Genomic DNA, 12554 nt, shown 5'->3' with positions numbered 1-12554 from the left:
TTACAGCTAGCAACAACCTAATCAATTTATGAACGTGCAACATAGGAAAGTTTACATTTTTAATTGATGCAAGGTGCGCTTTTATAATCATGTACAGTACAGCTTTCTTTTAACAAAATAATGCATTTGATGCTTATGTTACATTTCTATTAAAAATATAATAACATGCATTCTATATTGATATTCATATGAAAGAGGTGTTGAGGGTTCTTTATTTTCATCTATAAGTAAACCTAGTATTACACATTGGGTCAGACCATGGGTCTATCAGGCCCAGTATCCTATTCTAACAGTGGCCAAGCCAGGTCACAAGTACCTGGCAGGCTCCCAAATATCAACAGATTCTGTGCTGCTTAAGCCCAGGAATAAGCAGGGGCTTTCCTCAAATCTACTTGGTTAAAAACTAACAAACGGTTTATGGACTTTTCCTCCAGGAATTTGTCCAAGTTTTTTGTTTTTTTTTTTAACCCTGCAACAAAAACTGCCTTTACCACATCCTCCAGGAATGAATTCCAGAGTTTAATTGTGCACTGAGTAAAAAACATAACCCACATTTGTTTCAAATATGCTACTTTTGTATTTTTGAAAAACAACTGACTTGCGTTTACCCGTTCCACACCACTCATGATTTTATAGACTTCTATATCTCCCCCTCAGTAGTCTCTTCTGCAATCTGAAGATCTCTAACCTCTTTAGCCTTTCCTCAAAGAGAATCTGTTCCATCCCCCTTTATCGTTTTGATCGCTCTTTTTGCACTTTTTTTTTTTCCGTTCTGCTATACCTTTTTTGAGATGCAGCTATCAGAAAGGCATACAGAACTCTAGGTGCACTTAAACCATAGAGCAATAAAGGTATTATGATATACCTCATCTTTATTTCTTTCCTAATAATTCCTAATATTTTGTTTACTTTGTTGACCAGCGGAACATGCTGAGCTGAGGATTTCAACATATTATCCACAATGACACTTAGGATCCTTTCCCTGGTTGATGACTCGTAATATCAAACCCAACATCACATAACTACAGTTTGGATTATTTTTTCCTATATGCATCAATTTGCAATTGTCCACATTAATCTCATCTGTCATTTGGATGTCCAGTTTCCCCAAGGCTCTCCTGAAATTTCTCACCATTTGCTTGTGATGTAACAACTTGGAATAATTTTGTCTTCAAATTTGATCACCTCACTCATCATTCCCTTTTCCAGATCATTTATAAATATATAAAAATGCATTGGCCCCCAGTACAGATACCTGGGGCACCCCATTGATAAAACTGACCATTTAGTCCTACTAAATGGTCACTGGCTAGCGAACTCCCCCCTGAGCTAACGAGCTCACCAAACTCCTCTAATGACAAATCATGCTTCGCAGCAGGGACACCTTCTCCTGGGACTTTCCTAGATGCGCACAGTTTTAAAAGCCCGTGGAGGGAATCCCCTTGACCAGGGCCAGTAGTTGACATCACTTGGCTGGGTATTTAAACCCCAGCTGTTCAACAGATCAATGCCTCACCAACGGGTCGACTTCAGTTCCTGAAGGATACGTTTCTGTGTTCCTGAGCCTGCCTCATTCCAGCCTGTTCCTACCTCGTTTCTCCCTCTTCAACCAGCCTGCCTGTATTCTCTCCTCTCAGACTGACCACTGGTGCTGACCTTAGCCTGGACCCTTTTGCTTTTGTCTGCTACCTACCTTAACCTGGACTCCCATTCTTCCTGTAAACTGCCTGCCTCTGACCTCAGCCTGGGCCCAGATCTACACTTCTGCCTACACCAGAAAGACTGCCCATCTACAACCTGCCGGACCACAGAACCCAAAGGCTCAACCCAAGGGGAAAGGGGCTGGTATAGGTGAAGCTCCTTTCCAGTCTCCGACAAATTTGCTCCACCAGTTGGCGGTGAGGACCTACAGGGCCTTCCCTGTAGGATGAGCCAACCTCACCCTAGCACAAGGGTCCACAATCCTAACACCTACTCTGTTTCCTCTCTTTTAATCAGTTTAGAAATCACAGTAAGCCATTGTCCCCTATCCCATGACAAATTTACTCAGGAGTCTCTCATGAAGTACTTTGTCGAATGGCTTCTGAAAATCCAGATACATTACATCCACCAGTTCACCATTATCCACATGTTTACTAACCACTTCAAAACATTTAGGAGATTGGTGAGGTAAAGCTTCCCATGCTGGCTGTGTCCCATTAAACCATATTTATCTATATGTTTAGTAATTTTACTCTTAAACTGTTAATACATACAGTGTATCTTTTTTAAAACTTTTAAAAAATGTATATTGTTCTAGCCCAGCACCTTCACTGCTACTCATTCCTGGACTTTGCAGTTCAGGCAATCTTCAAGCCCACCCAGTGCTGTGGGCAACTCTGGTCCTTGAGGGCCATAAACCAGTCAAATTTTCAAGATATTCCTAATGAATATGCATAAAAATTTGCACACTCACTGCCTCAGTTGTATGCAAATGTATTTCATGCACATTTATTATGGATATTCTGAAAATATTTATTTATTTATAGATTTTTTTATACCGGTGTTCCTGTATGAAATACAGATCACATCGGTTTACATTGAAACAGAACATAAATGTTTGCCTAGAGGCATTATATAGAACAAGGTTATGGAACTTGGAACAGGGTAAACTAAAATATGAATGGAATTGGTCACCCTAGTCTAGGTTCTGTGATTCTTCATTCACAGCTACCAGGATTTCTCCCTGTTTATCCATCGTCTCCTTCCCAGTCTATTACAGTGTCATTCCTCAGTCAATAGGCACAGAATGTGGCTCCCCTTTGAAGCCCAGTACAAGTGTTCTGTGCTATTATTACAGATTTCTGTAACATTACTGAACATGGGACCTGCAGATGTCATTAATTCAGATCTTTCATTAAAACAACACATATCCATAATTACCAGAAATTCATTTTATAAGCTTCAACTCTTGAAACGGCTTCGTCCTCTACTTTTCTTTCACGATTTTTGGACTATACTTCAATCACTCATCTTTTCGGGGCTTGACTACTGTAATTCTCTTTATATAGGTCTCCCAGATAACACACTTCACTCACTTCAACTGATCCAAAACGCAGCAGCACGTATCTTAAACTCTTCCATAAAAAATCACATCACATTACATTGGTTACCAATTAAATACAGAATACAATTCAAGATCCTGTCCATTATACACTCTCTCATCTACACTCCTAATTCAATTACCTTATGTTCCATTCTCCGGATTTACAAACCCACCAGACATCTAAGATCACTGGACAAAAACCTCTTAGACATCCCATCACCACGACAGGCCCGTCTTGACATCACCAGAAAAAGATCATTCTCTGTCATTGGACCAATCTTATGGAACGCATTACCAGACTCTTTAAGATCCATATCCAACTCCAAACACTTCAAAAAATCCCTAAAAACACATTTATTTCAATCTGCTTTCCATATATCACACACTAAATAACATAACTACTTCTCCATCACACAGGGCACAACATTATTATATATTGATTTATTTTTTATGTAAACTATTCATTGTTTTAGATTTTTATTTTTATTATATATTTTTTGTAATTTTGAGCTTTTATAATTTGATAATCTTTATGTTCTTTTAAATTTAAATCTTTATTTACATTTGTTTTTTTATTTAGTTATGTAAACCGTTTTGATTAAACACTGTTTGTAAAGACGGTATACAAACACTTTTAAATAAATAAATAAAATAAATCTTGTATGAATGCCAGGAGTCCCTCCATCCCAGGGAATCGTGAACATTACCCGCTGCAGTTTTCCCAGCCCAAAGGTTATGAACCCTGATCTGGGAAGCAAACCCTAATCTCCAGCATGTCCGTACACAGTTGGACCATCAAGCCAGCCCTTATTGCAGTATATCTATGTATCATAATGCTATTGTATCACATGGACTTAAGGGAACACCACAAGTTCAAGTGAAAAGCATATGTTGGTGTAGAAACTTAAAACCAGGGGTGGTGGGGGGAGGGTACATAGTTTGGTTTAAAACAAATAAACAAACAAAAAACATGAAAGGTTAACATGGCACAGCTACGAGATTTTGGAACCCAATCATTTGTCAATCATCCCTGCAGCCAGCTCTGGTTTGAAACATCACATGACAACTTCCTGCCCCGCCCCCCTCCCGGTACTGATAGAACCAATCAAATCAAAGGGAAACTAGACGTCGCTGTGTCATGCTACAAGATAGGCGGACGCTCAATTTTGCCGGCGTCCGGTTTCTGAGCCCGTGGCTGTCAGCGGGCTCGAGAACCGACGCCGGCAAAATTGAGCATCGGCTGTCAAACCCGCTGACAGCCACCACTCCTGTCAAACAGGAGGTGCGTCCCTAGCACCTCCTTTTGCCCGTTTCTACCGCCGGGCCTCATTTGAATACTGTATCTCGCGCACAGGCAAGTGGCCTGTGCGTTCGCCCGCTCTCCTGCAGATTTTACTGAATCGGCCTGTATGTCAAGTCAATCTCTGGCCTCAATGCAGTGATGTCTAGTAGTGCACCAAACTGGGATAATAGTCCACTGGGAACCAAACTGACAACACCAATTCACCTCACACACATATTCCAGCAAACAACTTTCAGCAGGTACTTTCCAATCACTGCCAAACTGAGCCAGATGTGAACCAATGCCTTAGAGGTGGAAAAACTCTGTAAAAGCCCATGCCAACTCATCCAGACAATTTTCAGATTTTAAGTATTTAGCCATGAAGACACTATTCAACAAATATTGGAAGAACTAAGTTTTTCCACAAAAATTAAATTTCATGTCCATTAAAAAGACAATAATCATCATAAAAAAAAAATATACAAGACCATCTGCCAAGTTTATGGCCGAACATGCTTAAAAAGAAAAGCTGCTGGTTCTTTATATACATATTTTTAATTGATACTACTTCCATGGCAACAAGCATGTTGTTTTAACAATGGGCGTAACGTAATAAGCTGCATTATTAAACAGTAGAGATGAATGGGTTACAAAATGGATGACCAAACAATCAGCGCCAGGAAAGACTTTTGGGTTTTTTGGGGGGGGGTTTTGTTGTTTTTTGTTTTTTTTAAGGCAGTGAGGTGCGAAAACATTTCAAAGGAGAAAAAAAAAGTTTTATTAGGACTTAACTATAGCTTCTTCAGTCCAAATTACCATCACCATGGTATTTCTGGCTTCTCTCCCACGGGGAACAATCTGACACACAAGTAACCTTCTTAAAAAAATACCCCCCACCAAAATAAAAGTCAGCAACACTCCAATTAACTACACACTCTCACATACAATGGTACCAGAGCTGGAAGTATTTAAGATAAATTCTCAGTCTATTCATCCCTAGTCTAAAAGAAAGCACTTTACTATAATCTTGAAATCTTTAAAATTACTGGCTCTTTGCTTATGAAAGCCACAGGAATAATCAGCAGGAAAGTATTTAAGATTAAAACTAACTAGATGGAGATTAAAATCTTTTGCAAGGCTTCAGTTGTAAGTGAAAAATGCTTTATAACCATGCATGGCTATGGTATGGATACAGTGGAGAAACGGTAAGAAAAGCAACTATTAAAAATAACAAGAGATCAGTGTTGTTGAACCACCTTTTCCAGGCTCCACTCCCCCCCCGCCCCCCCCAAAAGCTTTCCTCCCAAAACCAGGCTCTTCTTTCCCGCCTGCCACCAGCCCTATCTGCCCCATTCTCTCCCCCCCCCCCCCCCCCCCCCCCCCCCACACACACACGTCCCCCAAAATTCCAATTACATATGCCTGGGGGAAATTCTGTGCACAAAAAATTAAAATTATGAAAAATTTTGCATACTTTATATTGGTCAAAATAACACAATATACATCCCAGTCTTTGAGTAATTAATTTAAAAAGCAATACAGAAAAGTTATTACAAAGATGCAAAGTTTAAAATATTTACGCACTGTGTCCCTTCCACCTCTTCCCCCGACTCCCCTAGCCAGACCTCTTTCACACTGCCTTCTCATGTCACAACTCCTCCGCCCTCCACTCTCTCTCTCCTCTCCCTCACCAGGCTCAACCCCTTCCATCCACTCCCAGAGTTTGACCCCTCTCTCATACTGCCCCTCACACAGGCTACCTCTCTCTCTAGTACACCTACACTCTCACATAGGTTCCCTCACTCTGGCACACACACATCCCTTCTCTCTAATCCTCATACAAGCAACCTCTCTCTCACACACTCACACACACACACACACACACACACACAGACTCTCTCACACACAAATACGCATTCTCCTTCATACACACACATGCACAATCCCTCTCACACACACACACAGTCAGACAAACAGGCTTCCCAAACTCTCACTCACACATACAGGCTCCCTCACAATCTCTCCTCACATACAAACTCATTCTCACGGGTTCTGTCTCTTACAGACACACACACACAGGCACCCCCTATGCATACTTCCTCTCTCTCATACAGGCTCACAAGCTTTCTTGCTTCTCATGCTGGGTCTTCCCTTGTCATCTTCGGCTGCAAGCAAGATGGGCTCTGCCTGAGGCCTCTGGGCCTGCTAATCTTCACAGCAAATGGGATGGGCTCCACTCGCGGGCAGCTGATCTTTGCCGCAAGCAGAATGGGCTCCGCTCATGGGCCACCATGCCTTTCTCCCAAATTCTGCAGGAAAACCATAAGTTCTGCAGAAGAGGGGAATTTTCTGCGCAAATTCTATGTTGCACAGTAGCACAGAATTCCTCCAGGAGTATTTACAATGTATTTCCATGTCAAAGGCCAGCTCACACCATGATGCCATCATGTAAATCATCTTGAGCTACCACAATGAAAACATGTTAACTAATTGTAAATAAATTTGGTCCATCAAACTCACCCCTTCTGATGTTGTTAAACTGTTAGCATCTTTAAGTTTTATAGCTATCTGTTGACAATATGCACAAAAAACACACAGGCAAAAGACCTAACAGTTATTGTTATCCATTTCAGCATATAGAAACATGATGGCACTAAAAGGTCATATGGCCCATCTAGTCTGCCCATCCACCCAATTAATTTAGTTTTATAATTTCCATCACTCTTAAGATCCCTGTATTTATCCCATGCTTTCTTGAATTTACATAATGTATTTTGACTCCAGCAGCTCCACTGGGAGGCTGTTCCATGCATCCTCTTCTGTAAAGAAATATTTCCTAAGATTACTCCTGAGTCTACCCCCTTTCACCCTCATCCCATTTCCACTGAAAGTGGCTCATCTGTGCATGGAAACCTTTGACATTTAAATGTCTCTATCATATCTCCCTTAGCTCACCGTTCCTTTAGGGTGTGCGTGTTTAGGTCTTTATCCCCATATACTTTAGAACGAAGAGCACTGGCCGTTTTAGTAGCCACCTTTTGGGCAGCCTCTGCCCTGTTTATATCTTTTTGAAGGTGCAGCCTCCAGAATTGTATATCAGTATTCCAAATGAGGTCTCATCCAGGACCTCAAAAGGGGGCAATATCACCTCCCTTTTTCTGTTCACTATTCTTCCCCCTATGCAGCCAAGCATCTTTCTGGCTTTTGCTTTATCCACCTTAAAATCAAATATGATCACCTCCAGATCCTGCTCTTCCTTTTATGTTTAGAAGAATTTCAGCTCCAATCCTTCCTTGAGTTTTTGCATGCTAAATGCATTACTCTACATTTTCTAATATTAAATCTTAGCTGCCAGACCCTAGGCCATTCCCCGAGCTTCTCCAGATCTCTCCTCATGTTTTCCACACCTTCCTGGCTGGCTGTCCACCCTGTTACAAATTTTGGTATCATTGACAGATTTGCCAGTCATATTTTGGAAATTCCATAACTACCTGACAGGTCAACATCTGGAGCAGCAAAATAAAGTGTTTACAGCAGTAATGTCAGCACAATGAAGACAACTTAAAGCAAAGGAAATTGATATTTTTGACCTGGTAGTTCTTCCTCTCTTGCAGCTCAATCAGAACTGGTGCTGAAATTCTAGTACCTTAAGCAGCAGCAGCAGCAGCAGCTGCTGCTGCTACTACTACTACATATGAGTTTTTCTCCCAGTTTAATAGATGCATCCTCCCAGTGTTTAGTCTAGTCATTGCAGCAACAGACCTGGGGCTTGAAGCCATACACCAAGGCTCCTTTCAGAGTTGCATCTTGGGCTCTCAATCTGGCCTCTAGGCATCACCCTTACTGATTGATCATGAGCCCCCTCCCTGGACCTCCACAGCACCCTCTGCTGACTCAGAGTGCAGAAGACCTGACTCAGAGATTGAAGCTATCTTTCATTTTCAGAAAAACTATATACTGCTTCTTGCAAAGGGGATATTACACATTCAGAAAGAACAAAAATAATTTAGCCTCTGTTCAATTTTGGGGGAAATATTTAAACTTTTATTATAATTTATAAGCATCAGTAGAATACTTTTTACAATACCACTTACTTTCTAGAAGGTTTTCCTTTATCATAATAGTTTAGCTATTGTATAATGTTCAAAAAGTATCTCAGCAAAAATTAAATAAATACTGTGCAGAAGACAGATATGCAGCCCAGTCCTCTGTCCTTCTATGTACTTGGATTGCCTGAAGATGTTATTGCTTGAAATGGCTCCCAAGCTGTGAATTTTCAAAGGCAAAACTGCTAAATTCTTCATGGCTTGACTGCAAAAATTAATAATTTGGCACTTAGTGCCACCAGACTAGAGAGAATGCCGAGACCAACCTCAGAAAAACTGTCACTTCTACTGGGACAGAAACTGAGGGAGCCTGAAGGAGAGAAGAGAGGAACGCATAAGGGGGAGGGAGGGGAAGGAAAGATGAAGGGAAGGAGATTAAAAAAAAAAGCAAAAAAACTGAGTAAATATAAAGTTAAAAAAAATCAACTCTAAACAGCACAAGAGGAAGACACACCTATAACATGAATAAGAGAAGACATGGGAGAGGTCTGGTCAAGCTGCAGAGGGGGCAGGGAGAGTAGAAAGAGAAAGGCAGCTGAAGTCTGGGAGGGCAGAGATGAGAGGCAAAAGCAGGAAGCAAACTCTAGATAACAGATTTTCCAGACACAGAAGCATGGCCTGGGGAGCATGAGTTTTTGAGGGACCTTCAGATGAAATAATGTATCCTAAGATAAAAGGTCCTCTACTGTAACCCATGCTCTGCCAGATGCTATACTTTTTTTTTTTTATAAAAGTTTATCCAACGACCTAGGCAGTCTTGAAACCTCATTTATTAATAGTCTTGAATAATTCTTACTGCAACAGCAGAAGTGCATGCTGTCTTGTCCACCTCTACCAGTGGCCCTGCGGCTACCAGCACTTTGCTGGTATAGCCCTTGCGAGATGTGCATCTGATAACCTTGAAGTGATCTTCTTAGACATAAAAAAAAATAGATTACAAAACTGTAAATACAGCGGAGGTCAGCAAAATAAACAGATTACTAGGGCAGAATAGGCCAGCTTTCACTATTAAAATAGAAACCTATTCTGCTATGCTTAATCCCATTTATAACACCAAAAATGTTATACTAAGCATTCACAGAACAGAATAAACTGCAAAGCAAAGACTTACTCATATCTTGCTTTTTCTCAACTCCTTCCGCATCCCCCCACCCCAGCCCTCTCTCTATTATTGATCAAAGAATGAAAAAATAAATCTGCTTTTCGGAAATTAGCATTAAAAGGATTAGCAAAAGGACCCAAGATTTCCGGATATTTTTTTTTGCATCTCATCAGTTAGTTTAATTGTCAAGTTGCTCGTTCTTCTATTGGTAAAGTAAATGCAATTTGCTAGCAAAGGATTTCCTGGACGCATGCTCCCAGTGAAAACAATCTCGGCTGATGAAGAGCAGCAAGGGTTTTGCCCTTCCTGAAGTAGTTAATCGTTATATGTCAAAAACTCGTAATTCGTAATGAATGCACTTTAAAGCAAGAGAGGTAATAAGCATGTTGGAAACACTTTACAGACTGACAGCCATCTGTCTACTATATTTGTCTACTGCTGATCTCTATTTGCATTAATGGGAACGTAAACTTCTTTAAAAGGAACAATTTTATTGTATGAACACTTTTATATGTTATAAATTATCCATACCAGTGCAATTATGCGGTTACTTGCAGCAGATCCATACACATTTTTCCCTGCATCAGCTTTAGAGCTCTGGAGGAAGCCATGTTTTGTATCTGTATTTTTATGCAGACTGCGTGAGAGATGAGCATGACTGAATATCACAGGAGATTTTAATGCCTAAGGTTTCTAAGATTTACATCTTGGGTAAAGGGCAAGGAAAGTACGAAAAGCTTGCTCTCTCTCGCCCGTTTCCTTACTCTCTCTTCTCTATGACTGCTCCCCACTTTGTGTCCCAGTGGAAGTGACCGCAGCACCTCCTCCTCAAGTCCTTGGTGGTATTAGGTGTCGAATTATCAATTTTTGCAATCAAGCCGTTAAGAATTTAGCAGTTTCACCCTTAAAAATGTCATAAATTGGGAGCCATTTCAAGCACAGAAGATCAGGGAAAAGAATGTGCAGGAAGAGGCTGGGCAGGAAGTGGTATGATGCGACTTTCGGTCTGAAGCTGTTTGATCTTTACACAATACAAGTAGCACCCACCGGTCCTGACCACTAGGGGAGTGCAATAGGGCTCAATAGTAATTTATGCACTACCATGTGGAAGGTCACTGGATTGATCCCCAAAGTAGGGCCATCTGCTCCTTGGGTCGGCTGGGATGCTACAGAGTCAGCCCCCAAGTTGGGGGAGGGAATCCTGGCCATTGTTCAAGCTTTAGATTCAGGGCTGTGACTCCAGGGTTCCAGAAGGAGCATAAACTAGAGAGAAAATCCCTGGGTATTATGAAGATTCATGGACCAGATTCTTAGCTCCGGTTTTGATTGCTCTGGAGGCCCAAAGGAACAGGAGAAAACTGAGGAGTTAAGAAAAAAAAACACCACACACTACTGTACTATTTTGTTTATAAAAAAAAATATATATATATAGATATATATTAAATGTGTAAAATTTCACAATCTAAAATCAATATATACACCAAAGACAAAATAAAACAATCCTTATAGCACTTGGGAATCCCTGAGGGAGAGCAAGAGACAGATAACCATGTACTGTGCAAGGAATGATGATTGTTAAAATGACCAGATTTCCTTTCAGTAGTTATTGTTTTTCTACATTGTACAGGAAAAAGAATAAACATGAATATGGTATTAATGGGTTTGAGAGACCAAAGTCATCTTTAGTATAAGGGGCTGTGACACCTGGAAAAATGGATCCTCCTTCTGTAGTACAAAGCCAAACTGCAAAAGGGGAAGCCTTAAGACTCTGTGGCAAATATCTGCCTGTAGGAAGAGACGGAATATTGTCTGCTTGAGACAAGACTGGGTTTCGATGTTTGCTGCTCTCCTATGCGGCCAAGTAGAGAAAGCCACGTATCCTGAGTTCAAACCATCCAAGTAACATTCCATGATAAGCTAAGTTATTGTTCCTCTATATCCAGGCAAAACTTGGCCTTTCATAATCATTACTATCAAAGAGGAACGAACAGGGACCTGTGTTTTTACACTTTTTCTGCAATTCAGTAAAGCAGGCCACCCTTAATATTCTTGCCAATACAGTTTTGTGCCACGTATAAAACCGCCACATCTATCCCTCTTACCAAGCTGGCATTCCAGTGGGGCAGGACGCTTTTAGAAATCTACATTTACCAGGTTAAACGCTAGTCATGCAAAAGGGTATGCAGCGGAGAGATTCATGGGCATTCTGGACAGATGGAAGTTAGAACTGGAAAGATGTTACTTGAGTGATAGCCAGCCAGCCTGCAAGCTAGTTACTTTATCCCTCCTGATACGCAGATACCTGAATTCTAAAATTAAACAGATTAATCCAAACAAAGGAATCTAAAGTCTGATTACTGCCAAGCAAAACATACCACCCATCACCCTTGTACCAATGTACTTAAAAAGACTTTTCTAACGCAAGGATTAAATCAAGGGACCCACTAAATGAGAGACATATGCACATGAATTGCATATGGAGAGCAATTTTTAAAACTTTTTCTGCAGGTAAGCAGCTACTTAGCTGTAAAAAGTGTTGCTGAAAATGGCCCCCCTCCCTCACTTCTCCCACCCGAATGTAGGTAAGTGTACCCGTGGTGGTCAGTCATGGCCATGGGCGTGACCAGGTCAGAAGAAGGAGAGAACATGTGGGTTTTCAGCCCCGTGTGTACATTTGGCAGCTGTTTCACAGTAGTTGCACATGTACATGTTCAAAATGAAGACCCATTCCCATGGCCTGTGCATTTTCAAAGGGAAACCCCACATGGGGTTTTCCCTTTGAAAATGAGTTTGCAGCTCCACAAGATGGGGCTGCAAGCCCTACTCAGGGTTTCAAAATTACTATTTTAAATAAAAGTCACTTTGATGAGCTTAAACACTTCCTGCCCCGCCAAAAAAAAGAAACTAAACATAGAACTGTGATGTCTCAATCAGGTAACAGTGCCACGAAACAGTCCAATTATCAGATTATATGAAGGC

The 12554-nt window shown here is 40.9% G+C and overlaps 1 protein-coding gene across 4 annotated transcripts in view; it reads right to left on the bottom strand.

Moving 5' to 3' along the window:
• Nucleotides 1–12554, bottom strand: part of ADCY7 (adenylate cyclase 7) — a 331521-nt gene that overhangs the window by 184005 nt on the left and 134962 nt on the right. The window lies entirely within an intron of this gene.

Source organism: Rhinatrema bivittatum, chromosome 7, assembly GCF_901001135.1.
Source record: "Rhinatrema bivittatum chromosome 7, aRhiBiv1.1, whole genome shotgun sequence".
NCBI lineage: Eukaryota > Metazoa > Chordata > Amphibia > Gymnophiona > Rhinatrematidae > Rhinatrema > Rhinatrema bivittatum.
Note: the sequence above shows the minus strand (reverse complement) of the source record. Positions and strands in the feature narration are given on the sequence as shown.